This window comes from Syngnathus typhle, linkage group LG20 (assembly GCF_033458585.1).
Source record: "Syngnathus typhle isolate RoL2023-S1 ecotype Sweden linkage group LG20, RoL_Styp_1.0, whole genome shotgun sequence".
NCBI classification, from domain to species: domain Eukaryota; kingdom Metazoa; phylum Chordata; class Actinopteri; order Syngnathiformes; family Syngnathidae; genus Syngnathus; species Syngnathus typhle.
Window position 1 is genome coordinate 2,662,899 of NC_083757.1, and position 22,898 is coordinate 2,685,796.

Consider the following 22,898-nt stretch of genomic DNA (forward strand, 5'->3'; position numbering starts at 1 on the left):
TTAGCAACGGGGCTACAATGCTACGCCGAACACCCCCTAAAAGTAAAGATGAGGGGAGAGAGTTAATCATAAAAAAAAAAAAAAGACTCTCAGGGGTACATGCACTAGTGAGTCTGCCAACGGGCTTCAGAATGGCCCACACCTGCACACTCGCACCCCCCGCTAAAATAAACACAGATAATAAGGTGTAATTACTTTAGAAAATAATAATGAGGAGCAAGCCTTGAGACCCCACCTACTCCTGGTGACAAAGGCCTGCCTGTTTATTGTGGGGGGTGCAACTCACCCAAAGGATGCTGGCCAGTGTCCTATGAAAAGACCGGAGGGTCCGACCCAAGGTCCCTTATAAGACGGTCATCAGTGTCGACGGGGGCCGGCGCTTTTAAGTCTCATTGAGCTTAACTGCCTCAATTAAGCGGTCTGAAGTGACCACAGGATACTTGCTTTATCATCGGAGCCATACTCATCTGCTTTTGTAAGACATTGATTAAATGTTGTCCAAATGTACAGAGCCATAAAAGAACCCCAAGCAGAAATGATTCCCCCAAATATCACATGACACCGTCATTACTTTGATTTTCAGAAATGTAAGCCTTCAGTATGACCCTCGGGTGAGCGTCAAGTATTTTACCTCGACCCTACATACGATGGAAACACCCCACCTAGAAACCCGGCTAGTATTTCACACTTTCCTCTGATTATTTTCCCCCCCTCAGAGCCATCACACCTCAGCCACAGAGTCCTTCCACACGTGAACACGACACCAGATCATCCGGGAGGTGTACGTCGGCGTCATGGGCTCACCATCACCGTCCTGACTTTTACCCCATCCGACACGATGGCCCACAGACGGGTAGGTTTCACTTTTAACACTCTCCTGGTGCTTGAGACGTGACGCATTAAGAGGGCCGCAACAGAACCAAAATGTTTGATTCATTTGGCATTGGCCTAAAAGCAAAGATCTGCCGAGTTCTATAGGAAAGCATAAAATAGGTAGAAATGACCTTGTTTAGCACATATGCAACAATTCACCGATGACGACTAAATAAACAAGAAATAATTTAGCCCACACAGAAGCCTACTTTCCCCCCAAACTAATAAAGCACACTTAGTTAATATCCCCACTGGGGAATTATCGGACCTCTGATAGTTGTAATTAATCAATCAGCAGTCACTTTCACACTCCCATGAAAATCACCGCCGATCCGCTTCAGCGGTGTTGACCGAAAGGATCAGCGCCACCATTCAACAATTCCTCCGAGTTGTCGGAGTGAGTCATTAGCGCATGATTAATTGCACGTCGCAGTAGCCGCGTCGTCACCGCATGTCAAACGCAAACATTGCATCATTTCTTTTGTCAAGTTAACATAAAACATTTGCACGGCCAAATTGATCCAATCGATTAGTTTGCTCGCTTCCAATCGAGACGTCACCGCTTTAGCGTGCGGCCGCCTTCGGAGCTGGTGACAGATGTTGCATTCTTCTTCTTCTGTTTTTCATCACTTTCTCACTTACGCACGCACGCCTTGAAAAGCGAGGGTGGGAGGCCTTGGCCCAGTCGCAGCCCAACCGGTCCCAGTCGCAACGAGGAAACAATTAATCATCTGTGAGCGCCGAGTGTCTGCTCTCTGGACAACAACACTCAGCTATTTATCTCCCCTCGGGGCGAGACGAGCAGCCAACGCAGGCATGCATGCTCTCATCTTCACGCGTGCAAAAGGCGAAAACACTTTTGCATACGATCAGTCGAAGAAGCACAGAAAACAAGAAGGAGGTTTACCCAAGTCATTACAATATGGAGACAAAAGTATCGGGACGCATGTTCAAAATGGAGGCAAATCGCTTTGGAGATGTGACAGTTCTTTCTTCTCAGGAAGTGTTGCCTCATTTAACTTAACCCTTGTTGTCCCTGGAATGGCAAAGCAGGTTACAGGGGAGCATAAGCAGACTGCAATCATCAAGCCAAAGAGGAAATGCATCATTTATTCCAGCTTTGTGAACGTGTGGGCGTGCGTGTATGTATTTTTTATTTTTTTTTGGGAAAGAGCATACCTGTTGCTTTTGAACTAGTAGTCTTCTAAACCTTAGGCGGACAAACAGGGCCGGTGTGTGTTTCAGTCGGGTGGCCTCTGCATGGCATCAGAGGAGACCGGTGGATTGGAGGTGACAAACACGTTATTGCCGAGTTCCCTGGTGGCAAACGCGTTGCCGCAGTGCATAGTTCAGCTTTAAAGTGCTACTGAATCAGAATTCACCATGTTCAAATTATTGCTACTTTTCATGATTTCCCCAATTTTCCATCATAAATGTGGCGATAATAAAAAAGAAAAACTCAATTTGAGATTTGGACAGGTGCAGCATGCTATGATTTGATCCCACTATCAAGACAATAAAAAGAACGGAATGAGATTTTGCAAAAATGTCATTTCGCTCTTTTTTAAGAGTGGATGAACTTTGAATGCTCTTTAAATGAACTTTGAATGCTCTTTTCCAAGGAAACAGGTACGAGTTTTAAAGCGTTTGTGACTGCTTAGTTCCATGCTATCCCACATCCGTTTAAAAAACAAAAACAAAAAAAGAGAGTCACACCATTCATGTTACAGTGTAAAACTCCCTGCATCACCGGGATGATCAATTAAGCAATTAAAACAAACGCGAGCTCTCTCAATCGTACTCCCGCTCCCTCTTTGAGCCCAGGTGCAGCTTGGCAGGAAGAGGAACAGGAAAAGACTTTGAGATTTGCGGCTGCGTTAGTTCGCCTTCAAAGGCAAACGCCCCTGTGATCATTTCCCACAATGCATCTCGCATTGAGAATGCACAGGAATCTGACAGGCAAACAGGCGAGGGAGGGGCAGGGGTGGCACCCCCCCCCCCCCCCCCCCCTCCACTTGCTCACTCCCTCATCCTGCTCCCATCTGGGTTCACTTATCCCAGCCCGGGCCAGGCGGAGGACCCCTGTGCCCTCTCGGGTTGCAGGGTCTGAGCCTGCTTCATTGTGGGTCCTTGTTTTTGTGAAAGGGAAGCGCTCGAGCCGGCCCCTGTCTGGACCATCTCAGAGCATCACCCGCCCGACCACCCCGGCCGGGCCTCGCGGCCGGACCAGACGCCCCGAAGGCATGCTTAGCGTTTGTCTCATCGCAACTGAAAGATACTAAACAGATTGACCCAGAAGCTCCTCGAGGTTTCGTTTTCCGAAGTGAAGAAAAGCTGGCCCTTTGAATTAAACGCGTACGTGTGCCATGTTTAGGAGTGCACGTGTTCCAATTCGCATAAGCGGATGTGCTCTGCCTCGGCGACGCGTGCGCGCAGGAAGGTGAAACCGCTCAGAAGTCCGCCGGACCCAATGTTTGGAGTAATCCACAATCCAATCCAAGCTAGACGTCAATCCGGGTTATCGCGCCGCGCCGCTGAATGGAAGCAGAGCGAGTCGGACGGCTTACTTAAAGTCATTGAGAAGTTATTCAAACGCTGTGTTATTGTGGCCTAAACAAAGGCGGCCTGTCACTCTCCATTATATAAAGAAGCCACTTGGCTGTATGACGATAAAAGGAGGATGTCTGAAAGGACGACAAGCTCACATTGCAGGATTTAGCTAATGAGCACAAGGTTTGCCAAGGTTTCTTTTTTGTTAAAAAAAAGATGAATTGAGTGTCAAATAGGATTAATTTGAAAATAAATACCATTTGTGAATTGCTGAAATATCCCTGCAGTTACAACAGTGTTCTTGCCAGACACTCTTTTAAATAAGTGAGTCATTTTATCGTAGTTTGGGAATCCTTGTTTTGATGTCAGGTGACAGATTACTACTTTTCCTACAAGTCTCAATTTTCCATCTGACACCACAGTAGCAAGTGAGTGGGAACCACTATTATGTCGTTGCGGTACTCAAGAACAAAGTCAGAACCACAAGCGGACTCTTTATGGTTTTCACAGACCGAAAATGTCTTATACATTTGAATGTCGTAAATACATTTTTCTGAAACCTCCATTAGGCACTCCAATAAGAATTCACATTAAGCCAATTCAAATAAAAACGACTACGGCTGTTTTAGTTCCGATCGGAAAGATGTGAGTGAGTGACAGATGAGAGCAATGAAAGTAAGGACATTTCGGCTGCGGTGGGGCCTTTGAAAAGGGGGCTTATTAACTTGTCAGCCATTTCAAAGTAAGACACAACTCGGTCTCTTCCTCGCCACCATGTCCAGCCTTACTTTTATTAAAAGGTCTTTAAACCTTCCGACCCCGGAGGGGCCTCCTTTACTGGCTGTTAATAGGGACGCGGCGGTCATCGGGCAGACCTTAAGTGGCCCCGTAATCATTTGTTTAGGACTCGGCCTCTATTTTGGAGGCTCCGTGTTTAGTGCCGGGTTAAAAATAGACGAGCGAGACGGCCATCGCTCAAGCTGTCACGACGCGTGGGCCCTTCGGGACGCGGGCAAGGAGACCCCTCCAGCCGTGGAAGTTCAAAGGTCGCGCGGTTGATCATTATTAGCCACTTAGTGGATGGCAGAAACGCGCATGTTTGATTGCTAAGTGTGGAGCGCCACCAATCTGAAGGCCGTTTTAATTGAACGTACTTTTTACATTTCATGGATAAAACGCGAGGAGACCTTAATGCCACCGAGTTACTCGCCGCGGATTGACAGTGACGGGAAATGAAATGTCAGAGGAGCAAATCATTAATCGCCGACCATATTGTCATGCGACAGGAGAAAATAGCCGCGCGAAGATTGCATCAACGGATAAAACGTTACTTACGGCTATTTTTCCAATAAGCCGCGGACTCGCCGCTGTCAATATTTGGAGGGAGATATGAGCTCTACCCTGGCCGAGGCCATTTTGAGAGGAGCAGAGGGCCTGCTGGGAAAAATACAGCGTCTCATGCTGTGCCTCAGGGAAGCTGAAAAGCCACTGCGGCAAAAAGCTATGAATTATTTGGAGCACAAAATACATTTTCTTTGAAGACCGTTGGGGCATTAGAGCCCCTTTGCTCTCTTTTAAATTGTTTTTATGCTGTGAGTAATGTTAACCTTTGCTTTTGTAGTCGTCGCATTTTCTTTGCACTTTTTCCTCCTCCCAGCAAAAAGCACAGATGGACCGGCAATGCGCTAAGCATAGGAACCATTTACTCCAATCATGAGGAAGGAGCTATAGATGTTTACTCTCCCAGGCAGCCAAGAACCTAAGAATAAACAAAACAGGCCCAGCAAAGTTCAGATTATTGTTCATTCACAAAGTTTCACGGTCCCTGTGGACTCCCCTAAAATATTGACCATGATGAGATTTGCGGAATAAACGAACCCAATCCATCTAAATGAATAAATGAACGCGGAACAAATTATTCCAAGCGCCAAAAGCCTCACGAGCATGTCAGAGGAGCCATTCAAAGTACTAAAGCGCACGCGCCATCATAAAAAAAAATGACCCGCACTTCAGTTTTTGTCAAGCGGTCTTGTTTTACTGTCAAGCGTGCTTGAACGGCTTTAGCGATAATGTAGCCTAATAATAATAAGGCTAATTGATTAGCAAAATCGCAGCAGTTTAGCTTTAAGTTGATCAGCTAATCATCTAATGCCGCGCTGATGATCTTACTCACCATGATGGCACGAGAGCTGATTAAAGGCATTCACACGTGGCTGCGCGTGCTCCCGCACACACACACACACACACACACACACACACACACACACACACACACACACACACACACACACACACACACACACACACACTGAAGACAGATGATGATTTAAGCGATTCCCATGGCATAAAACGCTTGGGATTTGATTCCCCCATGACCAATGCCACCCAATTTATATCCATTAAAATACTGCACAACTGAGTCCATTGCGTTAACTGTAGTAGCTGCACTGGATTAAAGAAAAAAAACTTGCACATATTACACAAACAAATACAAAAAAAAGCAAAAATTGCCTAATTTAAGTCCGCTATGTTAATTCTAATATTACATACCGTATTTTCTGGACTATAAGGCGCACCTTCAATGAATGGCCCATTTTAGAACTTTGTCCATATATAAGGCGCACCGGACTATAAGGCGCGCCATTAATGCAATCACAATTTAATAACTTGAAATAGTGAGAACAATAACAATATATCAATCATGTTAATATCACACAACACACAAAATAAACATGTAAAGCTTACTTTAATAAGTACAAAACAAAACACTCAGATAGATCGGTAAACTTAAAAAGGTAAAGTTCCATCCATCATTCTCTATTTGGTCCAAATTTGAGGTTTTTAGGTGCGCCTTATAGTCCGGAAAATACGGTATGTAATATGATGCCAATATGATGGGTAGCCAGGCTATGGTACGTTAGTGTCATGGTAATTAGAAACCTTCAAAATATCACACGTTAAACTCCAAATATCATCTTAAAATGAGATCTCATCATTTTGCTACACCCGTATCATCGACTTGTAATGTATCCCTTTGTTTGCACTTGTTATAAAGTGACCTGTGACTGTCTGGCTGTGCACATAATGTTGATCATACTTTAATCATATGGCGAGGAGACATCAAACCACCCAAAAGCCGCTTTCAGGTGTTTCCATCTTTGTAGATGCACCCCCCTTCCTCACACACATGCCACTGTTTTTTTTTTTGCATTAATATGTATGTATTTAATGACACATAATGATGGGTAATAAAATGTTAGGGTAAGTCGGAAAAAAAAAAATCACCATGGTAACCACCTGGGCTTCTACAAAGAGCAAAGTGCACGTGGCTGTGTCGCTCCTCGCTATTCCATCTGCTTTAAGGTGTGCGTCTATGTGTGTGTGAGGGAGATGGAGTAGTGGGGGGTTGGAATTGGGAAAAAGGAGCGAGAGCAAGGCGCGCACATACACACACGCACAAACACACACATGCACTGTAATTGGCCGTGCTATTCAGAAGCACTCGGCTGCATTGTGTGCCTTTGGAACAGGATAAATGGCGGTCTTAGCATCAGGCTAAATCTATTAAGACCCTACAGCCCACGTTCTGTGTCAAAATATCATTTAGACTTTTTTTTTTTTTTGTACTGGAAAGTAATTTGCAGTCAAAAGACGGAAGGAAATGTTTCACATATATGGGATGGATAAAGTTGTTATAATATTTTAAATAGGTTGCACATGCAGGGAATAGACTATAAAAATGAAATTTCCCTAATAATGCACAGTGTCATCTCGATTTAACAGATTCAGAACCAATGGAGCCTGGATCCAACGGACGGAAAATCCAACTGGTGCATCTCGGGTAAAAAGTAAGCCACTTATTTTCCTGCATTTTAAGCTTCCCACAATCTCGTTGCAATGCGACTAGAGGTCGGTATACGAATGGCGAGTAGTCGCTTGCTAGCGTGCCTGCTGCTGTTTTTTCAGGTGGAACAATTTCAGGCAAATGAGTCAGGGGTGATGGATTTCGCAGGGGGTCGTATGACAAGCTGTTTGCACGCTTTCCGTTCTGTCAGAGGAATGTCGCTAGCAAGCGCAACGGTGACAAAACTCGACGGTCGGGCAAATTTAGGGATGCGGTTAAAGCCATCTATTTTGACGTGGCTTTCTCTTTTACTCTGACATATTCCTCCTCCTCATTGCCTTTAATTCCTTTGTGCTTCCTCAACGTTCCGCTTTTTCTCTTTCCCGTAGGCTTGAAAAAAAACTTTGTTAAAAGAGCCTGCTGGGAAAATAGCATTCTGCCAGCTGCTGTGGGCATTTTGAAGTCAGACCGGCGGGTGTCCTCTCCAAACAGATCCCCAGCGCCAGCGCTCACCTGTAAGTGTGTGTGTGAGTGTGTGATACTTTAGGGGTGTGTCTGTGTGCAAGTGCACTCTAGGTGGGTGGAAGACTGTCAGTAATAATATCAAGATGCCTGGTCCAGGGGATCATTGCTCCTCTTTGCCACTACTATCAGCCGAGGAGAGCTGTCTTTCTATCAAGCCGGGCCTATCCAACACCATGCATTTATGTTACTTGTAAACAACGTTCCCAACTTGAATTTGGGTCCCGAGGAGTGTAGTTATATGCCCGCTGAGAAGGGAAAACAGCTAGGTGGTGAGGATCAGAATACGGTTTCAAAGAGAAAAAAACTCGGGAATGTACTACACTGACTGGACAAGATGTTGTTGGCATCACTCAGCTGTCTTTGTGAAGATCGGAAGCTTGTTTAGAGTGATCCCGTGGGAAAGGAGCTGTTTTATTTGACACGTTTTATTTAACACAGACTATTGTTAACATTTGCAAAAAAAAAAAAAAGCAATAATATTATTATACTGCCTCCAGGTAGCCAAGGAACATCGGGAGGAGCGGCACTATGCCCGTAGAGGGGGAGCGAAAAGTAAGACCAAATATTTCATCCTTAAATGAGTTTCCTTTTTGTTAAGAGTTTTGTTCACTTGCGATTTTTTTTGTTTTTCTTTCTTCATCTGTGCAGCCGTCTAGCACAAACCCGCAGGAGATGCCATGAAGCTAGTATTACATCAGCAAGTTCATCTCAGGCTTTGCACACGGAGGAGCTGGACTCCTGCCATGGCAGTTGATGGTTGGGAGAGGCTGCGGCTTGATTTGGGTCTGCTCTCCGTAGACACAAGTAAGTCCTCTCACCCCACCCCCTCCCGAAGTAATCATTTTGCCGCCGACATGGCGCTGCTAATCAACCATCATAATCTTCCTCCCCGGTTGCAACGTACCGCGTGTAGAAAAGCTTAGCAGCGGCCCTGTCAGAGCGATGCCCCCTGGATCTTGTCCGGACTCTGCGTTGTAAACTTTGGTCCAATCCCAGCGTGATCAGCAGCCTGCTCACTTACACTAATATGCTGATTATGTTCGTCTGGCAAAACACAGACAGAGCACATGTAAATTGATGCCAGTGGAGAGGAGAGGAAAAAAAACAACGTCTTTTCAGAACCAATTCTGGGAAAGTTAATACGCCTTTGTTAACGTCTCTACAGTATGAATTAAGAGCGTACTTTACATGTGCTAACCGAGAAACGAGTTTGATGGTATTCCAGCGGCGTTTCACGCCAAAGTGTTGGCTTCGTTTTTTAATCGCGACGCCACAATCGCAGCGGCGCGCTTTTGTCCCCCCTTCCACCTCCTTGCCGTCAGGCCAGCTCGGCTTTTAAAGAATTACCTGCTTGGTTAATGACAGTTGTTCTTGACTTGGCTAGAGCGCAATTAAAAAGCAATTAAATACAATCATTGTCGGCCGAGCGCAGAATTGAAATCACGCGAGGTAAAATATTCGTGAAAGGATTTTTAACCACTGCGCAATCTCTTTTGCCTCACACCTCATGTTTTAATTCTTTTGAATTGATTTTTGTGCCAACTTAATCAACAACACAGTTAATTGCCAGCACAGAAAAACACAATCATTTCAAACCTACTCCCTGGAAATTGAAATAGATTTGATAGATGGATGTTCGGGGCCCACTTATTAGCACCGACCCCTCCTGTAATTATAAGATCCATTTGCGATATTCATTATGCAACCGTGAAGGGCTGGACTGCGTGGTCCCGCTCTCTCCCAAGGGGGCCCGCGTTGGGTTCACTCAACAGAGATGTTGATGTTTATTTATTTTCGGGGTGTCTCTTTGATGGTGCAACGTGGGCATTTGCGTTTCCATGGAGAGGCAGAAGATGAAGTGGATTGCATTACAACGCCGACAAAGTTGAGGAAAGACTATGAGCTCAGCTGAGTTTTAAACGGCCAATTTTCCCTTTCTTTCACAGTAAAACTCAAAGTGCATTAAGGCCGCACTCAGTCGAATTGCCTCAATGTGCTACTAACATGACTGCTGACATCAACTGGCTCACTAAAATATAAATCTGGATATTTAATACCTTTTCCGCAGGTGTAAATTCGACCAATTACCGCGCATGCCAGGTCTCGACTCAGAGCGGCAACACGTAATTTGACATTTGATTGATAGCTTGTCTAAGTGTTCTGGTTTGCCAGACACCTGCAGGAATTCCGTTGAAATCATTTCGTAGCTTAACTTTTTAATGATGGAATTTCGGTCAAGTCTTAATGGTCATCAAAGATGTCCATGGATCAAGTAGTAGTAAGGATTTTTTTTTTTAGGGGGTCTCTTTTGTCATTTTTAAACCTCAAAGACTTTGGTGAAATTGGAGCATTTGAGACTCACAATTAGTGTATGCACTTATATTCATGATTGGCACCGTTACCCTAATGCCAAGAAGCCTGCCAAAGAAAAGGAAAGACATTTGCATTTGCCTCAATTTGATATTTAGCTAATTGATTTAAACGAATCGAACGGCACGTGTGATTTTCAAATGCGAGGGCGCACGTCCTGCTCACGTAACAGGGACGAGTAAAGTGAATGTCGCTGTAATTGTTGCCGTCGACGGCGCGCGTGAGTTCATTGCGGGCGATTATTTATGCACGTATGTAAATTTTCGTATTTAAAAGGATCAATTAGAGTGACGTTGTCTTAGCGGCAAATTAAAAGCTCTGCTGTTTTAAAGGGTAATGAACACCCTGTGTGCTATGCGGCTAAAAAAAAGTGCATCCCGCAAACACTGAATGGAGTGTGTGCCACTTAGCGGACGGCCATTTTTCCAAAAGTAAACAACCTCTGACTGAGATTACCAACTTGTCAAAGTTGCTTTATTCAGACATACGACAGACCCACTCCCCCTTTTTCCGCCATTCATTTGATTAGAGTCACCAAGGAAATATAAAGCACTGCACTCTTTATTACCTATTAAAAAACAGTAATGACCGCAACTTATGTTGCATTAAAAGCCCCGTTTGTTTTCTTACGCCATAAATGTCTGTACTTATGATTGCCTTTCTTTTACTTCGCTGTAAATCCATTTTATTTGATAATAACCACTCATTTATGTCAAACGTTTTTTTTTTTTTTTTTGCTGCTTCATGTTTCGTTCGTAAAATTCGCAACAGCGGATGAAATGTAGTTGAGCCCGAGCCAGCGAGCAAAAACAATCCAGAGTGGTGACAGGTCTATAAAAGCCAATCATATAAACGACAGGTTCGAGAGCAGCCTCTCCTTTAAAGAGTTAAAAGGTGTATATTTATTGCCTCATTAAAGTGTAAAGAAATAGAAAAAAGGTATAGCCGAGGTAAATATTGTCATTTTGCTTAAAAAACAACAACATTGATTTCCTCCGCTCGTTCAGCCTGGCTTGTTTGGTAATAAGAAACAGGTTGCTCTATTGGTTTGTTTTTGTTTCTTTAGTAAGGCTGTAATTTAGGACTCATGTTCAGTGTCTCTGCTCTCCACTGGTCGGTCTGGCTCCGAGGCTCCGGCCGGCCCGCGGGACTTAGGCGTGAAGAGACGCCAACGCAGTTTTTTGGAACAACTTCTGCCATGTGTCAACTTGAGTCTCACTTGGGGTTTGATTGTTCTCTGGAGATTGACATTTTGTCAGAATCAATCAAAAAGTACCCCCCCCCCCCCCCCAAAAAAAAAAATGCTAACCACAAAATGGAACACACATGTGTTTTGTTACAGCTCCACTGACAAGGCTTGTGGCCAGCAAGTTTGAGGTGTTAATTAGAGTGAGCAGAAAGACATATTTGATAATTGTTTTCAAAAGGCGAGCGTAAATCAAAAGCAGAATGGAGCTTACGTAATGATAGGAAAGCCTTTCTATTGTTTTTTTGGGCTCCCCGATTATTCCAAGGCTAGCACGGCCCATTTGGAGCGCCTCGTTATTGGCCCTGAATGTGTACGTTATGCAAAAATGCCATCTTTTTTCTAATGTGTTGGCTCTCCTTGTTTCCTCCACAGAGGATAGGAAGCATGTCCTCAGACATCTTCCATCACGAAGAAAAAAAAAACCTGAGGTGAGTTGAGCTGGCCTTCACCGCTATTCAGATCCGATGCCTCTTTAGTTTTGGTGGCACTCTTAACCACGACACCGCCAGACGCTCACAAGATGGGATTATCGGGGAAAACGTTTGCGCCCGCCGCATAGTTCTCACAAGAGCTCTCTCTGGCCAATTACTGTCCTGATGGAAGCCAGAGAATCTCACCAATTACATGCATTTTTCCAGTTGCGCACGTGGACGCCGGCCAAAGCTCAGCTCAGCTCGCACGCTGCGTGTTGGGCCATATTGAGCACGTTGGCCTTGTGTTAGTTACATGGCAGGGACAGCACGCAAAAGTAGGTCGCTCGTTTGGGAATCGAATATTTTTTCCGGGTATTATTGGTGAGGGATCGAAAGAGCAAAGAAAATGTTAAATAACGCGAGGCACGTTTGGTTTCGATTCTCGTTCGTGGAGAAGCAACAGCGACTTCTGTATGTCTGTGGTAAGTCATTGGTTGCCAGTTTCAAATCTCCAGCCTTCCGTTTGCTCCCTCCCCTTCCCAAATAAAACCAATGAAAGACTGACACAGTTGCACCGCGTTCAATTTGGAGCCAAGAATGCAAATTTCTCCGGAGCACAGTTTGACTGTGTTTCACTCCTGCCTCTTGCCTTTATTTACAAATAGCGTGCCCGACTTTGTTGACGTTGATCCCAACTGCAAAATGATCCCCCTAAAAATCATTCAACTTTGTAACACGGTCAAACTTTATTCATCACTTTTTATGAAATGCTGGAAATCTCGTCAGCCCAGACACTTTGCCGAATTATAAGACCGCCCCGACTTGTTTGAGTTTTACTTCAAACAATAGCATCAGTCTTGAACATTTGATGAATAGTCCAGTATTCTTAAGAGTGAAGAATAATTTCTTTATGGAACTTCATTACTCACTTGATTATCTTTAAAAAAAAAAAGTTTTTTTTTTTCCCCTCAACATACATTGGTATTTAAATTGGTACACATTTTAAAGCCTCTTGTATCTGATTATTCCCTTGATTAAGTATTTCATTATATAAAATAGACATGAATGCCAGCCACCACTGATGACCAACAATCAGCTAACTGCGACTTTCCAAAGTAGGCTTGTTGTTTCAAAAATGTTCCTCATTAGTTTGCTGTTAGTCGGCTAATTGAAATGAGTGACGGGTGTGCGTTCATTGCTATAATGAAATCCTTACAGAGGGGCTCTTAAGAAAGTGGTGTGTGGGTATAATTCAGTCAAATCAGGGATTAATTAAATATACTATCTTGGTTATTACAGACACAAAAACATTCTTTTTCTTGCGCTACTTTCCTATTTCCGCCTTACTCGTCAGTCGTTGGCAGTGGTTTGTTGACAGCGTGCAGACTTGCAGGTAGTGATAATAGCTGCTAATTTCGACGGCCTGATGAGAAGTGTTGACGTTTGTTTGTTTGTTTGTTTGTTTGTGTGCGGCGATGACAAAGTGAGCAGTTAGGTGATTTGCCATTTTGCCTGTATGTGCATGTCTGTCCGTACGTGTGCATGTGTGTGCATATCGTTGCTCCTCAAGTGAGTTTTAATTCACGAGGGTGTGAAATTGCCATCCCTCAAAGGCAGACCGTCGCACGGGGGACGCTACGCCACTTTGACATCTGTTCAAAAAAAGGCGCCTCCGGGACCTAAAGTTGCACATGAGAGTGGAATAATGTGCATTTAATTGTATGACACTCCCTGGGTAGACGCGATTAGGTCCACCTGCACAATCTAATGAGATCCATCGCAAAGACTTGGATTAAGAGGAATTATGCCTGTGCACCTGATCACTTTATTGGAATATTACATATTATGTTTGTGCAGGCGGAATCCAAATGCATGCGCACCAGAAACATCAACATGGCGTGACAAAAATAAAAATTCCGCTGTTTGGTTCTACAGGAAGAGCTGCAGTCAATCTGTATCCAATAAAGCAAGCTCATCAGATATCTTCTCCAGAGGAAGGCTTCACTTGTGAGTGGTGAGTTTTTATTCTTCTCTACTTTCAACTAGTTTCTCATGTAAGTCGTTTACTTTCAGTCAGCTAAGCCGTTCTGTATTCCCCTTCTTTCTCATCCGTCCTTCCTTTTCATGCACCTCACCCATCCATCCTCTTTTCTTTCCCTCTCTCTTTTCCCTCTTTCCTTTCAGCTGCCCCTCTTGTGCTGGCTGGCTGGCTGGCTGGCTGGCTCGCTCCCTCCCCTCACGTCCCCGTCTCTTTCCCAACGTGTCATTAAGTCTAACCTCTGTGGCAGCGTCAAAGCCAAGCAGAGCAGCTAAATGGGCCCGAAGAGACGGAGATAGATAGATGGTGGGAGGGGGGGCCGGCGCTTTGCAGTCCATCCTCTTCGTATTTTTTTTTGTGTTTTGCGCGGTCGCATTGTCGCCGCGCACGTGTTGCCTCGTGCCCGTGTCGGTGTCTTCCCATTTCATAAACACCTTGTCATTTTCTCCGCCGCGTTTACCTCACCGGCAAGTCGTATAAACACCTTGCACGTACAGTTAAAAAAAAAAAAAAAAGCAGAATGTGCATCAAAGTAGTGTTGGAGAAGGTCATAACAGTGGAACAACAGCCCTTTAATACCTTCAGCAAACATGATAATTGACGAGCATCACGGGGAAATATTTGATTCCCCCCCCCCGCTGTGACAGGCTCAGCGCTTTTATTGTATCGGGAGCTCATTCCATTTGGAGACGAGGGATAAACAAATAGTGTTTGTCTTGTTTGGAGCAGGTTCGAAGCATTTCTTCTCCCATTTCCCTTTGAAATCAAAACCGTGAGCAGCTCTTCCTCTGTAAAGCAAACAGTGCCATCTAGTGAAAGGGCTCCTCTTGCAGCAGATGCAAAAAGCCTCCATGAGTTTTCAAATATATCCAAAATAGAGGTCAAGGATGTTAGTGTAAGACAATCGCGAAGATGATTTGATAGGATGTGACGTGTAAGTCTCACGCACAGTAATTTATGGTAAGCGTGGAATGCTCTTTGCAATCTATTTTGAATTTTCAGCCTTTTTCCTCTCTATTTTTTTAAAATGTGTTTACAGCTTCCTCCACCTCATAAAGACATCTAACTTTGTGTACGGGGTTGTTTTGCGTCGGTGGAAAAAACAATTTGGTTCTCCTTTAGAAGTATGTTGCCGTCGGTGTTGTGCATGCAAGCGTGTTGTGTAACCGCCCGCCCGTCTTAGATCGGCACAAAAAAAGCTCCCAAATCAATATGGCGTTCTAATGCACAAAACGGCACTCTGCTGTTTCTTTCCGTGGAGCAAATGTTTTTTTTTGTTTTTTTTTTTTGAGAGGGCGGTAACGTGTTTTTCTTTGGTTTCTGTGGGGCATTTAAATGGCCGCGCTGGACCTGACCCAGCTCACGTATTCCATCCCCGGTCTCCGATGGGAACATCCTGGCACTGATCTGATTAGCCCATTTTATCCATACTGATGCTTTAGCTCGATAAAGAGATGGTGAAGTACGCCTGAAAAAAAAAACAACAACAACCCAGAAAGAAACATTTCTTTCCAAAACCAATTGGACCTCTCTTCTCATGGGCCTGGGCGACAAGCACGGCCTCCTGATGCTATCTGAGGCCTTATCGAGGGTGTGGAAAGTACCCAGACCGAGGGCCCCGACACTCCCCAGACTGGTCCCACCGGAGTACACGGAAGCCCTTGTGGATTGCCAGTCATTAGTTCAGTGGGCTGAGAATGCCTTGACCCACTGGCACGTGGAACACAACTTTCTGTGTTTCTGCGTACATTTACACGCTGGCAAGGGTATAACATGCGTGACTTGTCGTCTTTGTCGGTTCAGTGTAGTGGATCAATCGGAGTTTCCCTTGGCAGGTCATGGTGCATCGATTATTAAAATAGAAGTCAAGCTGTCTCACGATCCCTCACGACTTTGGACTAGTGCGCTCCAAACGTTCTCGCCCCCATCCTGAGATTGTTATTCCTGGGCAAGGGGATACTTTAATAGCCTTCTCAGCCGCCCTCGATTGACGACGCGAGAGATAATAGCCCCAATATTCAGCCGAGGAAAAATGGGAAGGGGGTTAGGGTTCCCCGTTCACTCAGTTTGGGAAGTCAAGGACCGTCACTGAAACGATGAAAAGATTCAGAAACACTATATACGGTTCCCGTATTGGATATCTTTGTTGTTCTTGGAGAAGAGTATAAACGAAGGGCTCCTTTAGATCAGTTGGCACTCTGAGTCGTAAGTAAAAGTAGTTTCGTACTGGCAAAATGTCTTTAATCATGAAGAAACCTCAGAAGCTATCCCTGGAAAGGTTACACAGAGATGTTATGGAGGTCAACGCTTCTTTGACTTAGTTGATATTTTTGGGAAAAATCCATTCTTGACGGACACTTTTTTGGACTTGCTCTTCCATCCTTAAAACCCAATTCCTCTTCTTGTAATTCCTTGTGTCTTGCCAAGTGCAACATTCATAAGTAAAATTCTTCCTGTTCACATGTTTCCTTGCACAAATCAATACAGAACAGCGAGAGCTCGGCCTGGACGTATTGAATCAGTCCTGGTCCAAAGGGGAGAAAGTAAAGGGACCCAAGTCTACACAGACGCCAGTCCCACCACAATGAGCCACTTTAGGCCCTTGTGGTTAGGCCTCAGAGGCTGGCCGCCAGCTAGCTGCAGCTCCTTCCATCTTCTCACTGTTCCCTTTACTCCCCTCTCCTATTTCTCCAACGTTCAGTATTTTTCAAAACATTTGGACTTTGTATTTTTTCTCCCTTAATACTCGAATCGTCTGTCATTGAGGACTTGGATGGTAGAAGTGGGAGAGGGAAGTATGGGAGGGGGGAAGAAACCTCAGAGTTAATCCTGACAGATGGACCTGTTCTGGACTGCCGCCCCCTTACGCACACACACACATAGAAACCCTCCCCTTTGCTCCCCCCCAGAGTGAAGAGGTCAGGGCGAGGGGGGACCAGGCAGGTGGAGGGGTTGGGCAAGTGTTTGATTCCTGCAACTTTTCAGCAAACAAGTCAAACTTACAATCTGATCTCTGTTGGTGACCAGCTCTGTTGACTCTTGAGCATCAGTCGGTCTGCGATTCTTAACGGTCAATCGGTATCGTCCCCATAAAAGGAGGTCAAGGTCACGGCCCATTGGTTGGCTGTATACTTTCATCTCCGCGGCCTACCTGCCTGTCACGAGAAAAAGTTGGGAGATGGAAGACAATGGTCCCCTCTATTGCCCTCTTCTCAGTCTGGAGGAGCAACAGCTTCAAGAGAGTCTCTCAGTTTCTTTCTTGTTCCCGCTATCTTTCTCTCCTCTCTCGGGTGCCACGTGAAAAGTGTCGTCTACCTGTGTGAGTGATCGGAAGTGCAGGGGGCAAACGGGGGGTTCCCCTAGCTTTTGTTGGACACCAGACTCCCCGCTATTTTTCTCCTCCTCCTCTTCATCCCTTCCTTCACCCCCCTTGTCCTCATTCTTCCATCTCAATGGAGACAGTATAATAAGGAGGTATGGTTTTGCCATCCCTTCGTCTCTCTCTAATTAAGTCTGTCGCCTTGAGTCACTTCGTGTTTGTGTCCGTGTGACACGCGGTTAAAAACCCGTCGACGTCTTTCTTAACATAATCCTATACATCGATTGAAACGGTCGATTTACTCGGAAAATAAACTCCGAAGTTGAAGACAGTTTTGGATCGAGGTCCTAGATAGAGATGCCGTTTGGCACGTCGACGTTTTCCACGTCGGCGAGGTAGACCAGAACAGATACGACCGCTAATTTCAAACAGACTGGCCAAAACGCAGACGTCAAAGCGCAACCAGGTCCTTTAGAAAGAATGTGCTCACAACAAAAGAGAAGGAAGGGAAGCAAAGTGTCAGGTTGGGCAGGAGGGGTGACTTCACCTTTGCGCTGACCTGCTTCCTTTTTGAAGCTCGGGGACTTTCAGCACGGGACAATAAAGATCACACGCTGCATGCTTTTCGGCCTGCGTCACCACGCTTGTACTGACTCCCAGCAAATACGCAGGCAGCGACTTGGACTTGCAGGTAGACACATACCACCAAATCCTTAATGACTACCTGCCTGGTATTCCAGAAGAGGGGCCGGTGTGTGTCTTTATTGTTCCGAAGAACCGAAAGAATAGGCCTCCTGAATCGATGGAGAGCCTCTTCTCAGGGTTTTGATTGACAGCGCCGCGCTCCCGGGAGGAAGGTTGAATGCTTGAGTTTCTGTCGGAAACACAAAGGGCACGCAGAATAGAAAGGCCACAGTGGCACGGAGGAGGAGAAAGTCTGGCTCCACAGAGATGGCCGTACTGGTCCCCCGAGTGCCGAACTTCAGTTATGTAACATAAGTCGGAACGCCTTCGCTGTCGGAAAGAGGGAAGAATGTGGATGTGCCGTCACTAAAGAGTCACAGGCACTTTTCAAGAGCTCGGATTAATGCAGCCCGATTAAGAAAAATAATAATTTGATGTTTTCTCTGCACCCTGTCAAAACTGTCGTCTAAACAAGCAATTCTCAGGGGTGGCAAAAGGGCCCAGAGCCCATCGGATCAAACGCTGAAGTGAGTTTGGTGCACGTCCACCTTTCAGTCAAGTTTTGAAACTTCCATCTGTGTTTGTTTCTTGTCTTACTGTTGCTGTCCTCGAGGCTAGGTGGGGGGGGTGCAAGATTCATTGTGTTCTCTTGTAATTATTTTGTTTATTTGTATCCGGCTTTGGCTTGCTTGTAATTAAGGTCTGCATAAACTTTGGTTCCTCAACTTTTTTTTTCTGTTCCTATTCTGGGAATCAACCCCCACCCCACCACCACCTCCCCCTTCCTCTCTCTTTCCTTACACCTTTCGTTCTGATGTCGCCTCGCTCCACATCAGTCGCCTTCATCAGCGCCTTGCCGAGTCGCACGCACGCAGTTTCATGTGGAGTCTGTAGAAGTCGGATGTGTATGTGTGTGTGTGTCTCTGACTTTGAGTGGGGGGACCACAGTGTTCTTTTTTTTTTTCTTTCTTTCTATTCTAATCATCTCGTCGCCATTTTCTTAATGACAGGGCTGGTGCCACAGCTACTGGGTGTGACACCCGAGCAAGTCATAAAGCTGGCACCGAGGCACCATGTCAATGCAGAGACGTCGATTCGTGCGGACACACACCCGGTCACGTTTGGGACCGATCACGCCTCAGCTCGGCAATGTCACATGACCGCATTCGGAAAAAACAGGTAAGCTGTAATTGTCACCCAAGCAACTGTGATGTCATTGTCAGTCGTGGCAAAATGGCCGCCCTTAGCGATAGGTAGAAACAAGTCCATTTTGCTGCTTAATTCATAGTCCACAAACATTTGATTCATCTGAATGCAGTGTTTCGACTAGTGAGGCTGCATAGAACATATTATTCCAAAGAACATTTTTGATTCGATTTCCCCTTCAATCAGCTTAATTCAACGTGAGTCTGAATGTTTTGGCAAAACATTTGGACTTCTGTGCATGCACGTTACTGAATTTACAGGAGTGTATTCCACTCGAGTGTCGGTGAACATGATTCATTTGAGTCATTTACGCCTTCTGTCTTCATGATGTCGGCCCTTCAAAGTTCACAGCGATAACATGGTGCTTTAGGCTAAAGTACACAGACAGGTGTGTACGCTCCGTGTTTTCCAAGCGACGCCGCTCTGACACTCCCGTTTATGGACGGAATGTAGCCATTGCAGATAAAAAGAGCCGATGGATGAGCTGCATGTTTTCATGATGATGCTCATGTGTGAAATGCAGAGGGCCATATAGACACACACACACACAAACACACCCTGATTGACAGGGCCTGCTACCTGAGACTCCCGCCCCCTCACCCCCGTCTTGCTCTCTGCACTCCCTTCCATCATAGGTTTTGATCACTGACCTGTCAAAAGTCTCCCCCAACACAAATACACGCAGCGACCTGCACACTTAATATTTCCCCATGGTAACCGTAAACATTTAAGGCAGCTTCTTTTAAGTTATAGACGCACGCTTTCTGCCTAGAAGCAAATCTCAGATTTATTCGCTTCGAAAATGAGCAGCGCACACACACACAAAACATGCATGCTATGGGTTAGCCAAGGCTGGTTGCTTCAGCCAAAGCAAATGAAAGAAGGTCTTTGAGTCGAGTCTCTTTTGATGTCGAGCACTAAAGCAAATATTTTTTTTTTCTCGACGGCATTACTTCTTTGTGTTCATTCGACTGCCCTTATTAATGGCATTTTCGCACAACGCACACGATTGTTGTCAATTTGTGTTAGGAGATTAGAGGCACATGCGCCGCACTTTACGCGGCGTACAAAGACGTCATTACGAGACATCCCGTCTTGGATCAGAACCAGGACGGTAGCAGAGGGAGAGTGGAAATGGAGAGGAGGAGAGAGGAGTGTCGATAGATGGATTTTTCCTCTTTTCCACCTCCATGAGATGTCATGACAGCTCCTTTCATCCTGGCTGAGGCCCCCGTGTTAGTGCTGGCACTGCTTTCTGCCTGCCACTTTACCTGACACACACAGACGCAAGTGCAAAGCCACCCGACGTGAAATCCGTTTGTGTCCGTCGCTAGCTCACCTAGAATGCCATTTAAGATGCAATTATTTGACGTTAATGTTTCGGTCTCATAGGTCGGGCTTATGTTCAAATAAAAGCAAATGAACTGTGAATGCATATAAAAGACAGATTGTATATAACATACACACTAAGTGTCTTGGGTGCATTAGGTGGCAACATCCAGGGTCTTCACGGAGCACCATAATTACCTGGGAATCATCAAGCCAGCACCGCGGCTCCATAATCACGACTTTCATCTCCGTCCGACTTGACCTTCCCTCGCCGCTCCCGTTTCTGTCTGACTTTCCAAATCTCGTCACTCCCTTTCTAGGACGCGGTCTTCATTTTCCCACCGTTAGGTTCGTTGCTGTCTCTAATTGCCGGCTCATCTCCCAAACCAATGTTCTTGTTCAATCCCAACAAGGTCAATTTAGTATCCCGTGCAAGTGGCCAACGCTGCTGGAGGCCAGCGGCAATGGCCTCGTAATACTCGTGCTATTAGCCGGCATGTAATCAGCCAGCTTATTTCTATAAAACAAGTCATAAAGAGTTTGTGTTGCAAGGAGGCCTCGCCGCCAGTTACTGACTTGCGAGCCAAGCGGCCGATCTTGTTTTTTTCAAGCAATGTTTATGATATAGTTAATTCCCAAATAGTATTCATGAACAATACAATCGACTTTAGACGACAAGGACCGGTTGCTAGTCAATAAATAGACAAATGGAGTCAATTAAGGATTTATTAAGACATTGGAGCTGGCAATGTTGTGTTTAAAACAGTCGAAAAATATCCAGACACAGAAATTGAGCTTTGGAGAATTTTAACTTTGCTCCGAACTTTTCTCTGATTTAATACAGTCACAGCGGTAAGGGTATTATAATAATACAATCCAGGCTCATTTTATGACTGCTTCACTGCTAATTGTGGCTTTAAGCCTTAACAAAACAAGCATGTACCAAAAAAAATCAAATGAAGGTAGCGCGGAAAAAAGACGAATAACAAAATGACAACGAAATGGTGCCAAGGCAACCGAGGCGAGGTTTACAGTCTGGTGTCCTGTCCCTTTTTGCTCAGGGCTACAGTAACCATTAGCAACGAGAAGGGAATAGACAAAAATAAGATGAGAAGAGACAGCAAGGGAGGAGAATAAACAAACACGTAAAGTCGTTGGAGGTGGGCGGCCCCCAAAAAAGCTCAAAGCACGGCAAATAGTGCTGTCAAGATTCCCGACAAGTTAAACATTATTGTCTCATCGCAACAGCAGCTACCACTTTTCACTTAAAGCATAGCCAGTCTGAACACGCCGTTGCCCTCCCTTGTAAAATCCAGCTTTTGGGAAAGAAGAGAAATTATGAAGCCAGGTCCTGCTCCCCGTGGAAGGGGGGGGGGGGGAACAAACAGCTGACATGCTCCATCAGCTGCTGACGCGGCACTTTTGTAAAATGCATCGTTGTATGCTCTTTTGTGTGAGAAACGAACCCAAATTGGCAATATTTCTCAAAAAGAGCCATCAGTCACTCCTTCCCCCAAATTGGCAATATTTCTCAAATTCCTCAAGGTTACGTAACAATTGTTCAAAACGAAATATATCCTACGTATTATTTACCTTGCAGAATATAGCTGTCACTTGAAGCAATATTTCTACATGGTCATCTCGTCAAGAACCATGCAACACACAATTTATACTAAAAGCTATCTTTAAGCCTAATTGCGATAATTAGTATTTTTCAACAGCTCAGGAATTACAGTGTACTGACTGAACTCCATCATAGCATGAATGCTTATATTATGAAATACTCAAATGTACTGTATAATTCCATGATCATATTCATCGAAATATTATGACCTCCTTCACCTGGGGGGGGGGGGGGGGGGGGAATGCAAATACGCTCTGGCTGACTTCAGTAAGATAACATGCAACATTAGGCAATCAAAACCAAACAAAAATAGTTGGTTGTCGTGCAAAATCATAATACAAACCTTCAAACCTTCCTAAAGAGGACTTGACCTAATAGTTGCGTTTCAGTAAATCTTTTGTCTCTTTTAACAAGGCCCTAAAAGTACGTGGAGCCTCCTCTTGTGTACACCTGACCCGCCTGTAATTTATGACAATGGCGGAATGTGTGTCTACTTTTAACATCATCCTAGCGTTACCTGCGCGAGTGTGTGTTTACATGTTTGCGCATGGGGAGACAAAGTGGATTGAGAAAGCAGTGCGGGGAGGTGGGGACGAGACGAGCTCCAGCCTGCAAGCCCCAGACGGCCTGGCTCCGCTGGGGCTGCACCCAGGCACAGAGCGGCCTTTGTCAGGATAATTATCCTGACGCTCAGCCTCCTCTTGACTGGAGCGTCCGTGCTGGCTGACGCTCTAGCGCCACCATTCGCCACTCCGGGAACCTTGTCTGTAGAGCAACATAATGCAAGTGTAATATTTCTTTCATGACATTGTATTCATTTACTCCCAATCCTCCTCTTTCTGCATCGTTTCGCTCGGCTACACTGCTTCCAACA

At 45.2% G+C, this 22,898-nt stretch overlaps 1 long non-coding RNA gene across 2 annotated transcripts in view; it reads left to right on the forward strand.

Annotated features, from left to right (window-relative positions):
* The window catches only part of LOC133144300 (uncharacterized), a 26,449-nt gene continuing 3,551 nt past the window's right edge, over window positions 1–22,898 (forward strand). The window contains exons 1-8 of one of the 2 annotated variants that reach the window (XR_009710643.1): window positions 1–853; window positions 7,207–7,271; window positions 7,657–7,782; window positions 8,290–8,344; window positions 8,441–8,596; window positions 11,784–11,839; window positions 13,760–13,831; window positions 18,876–19,044. This is a non-coding gene — a long non-coding RNA (uncharacterized LOC133144300). Of the gene's footprint in view, window positions 854–7,206; window positions 7,272–7,656; window positions 7,783–8,289; window positions 8,345–8,440; window positions 8,597–11,783; window positions 11,840–13,759; window positions 13,839–18,875; window positions 19,045–22,898 lie in introns of both variants that reach the window. The other variant, XR_009710642.1, reaches the window with a different exon arrangement.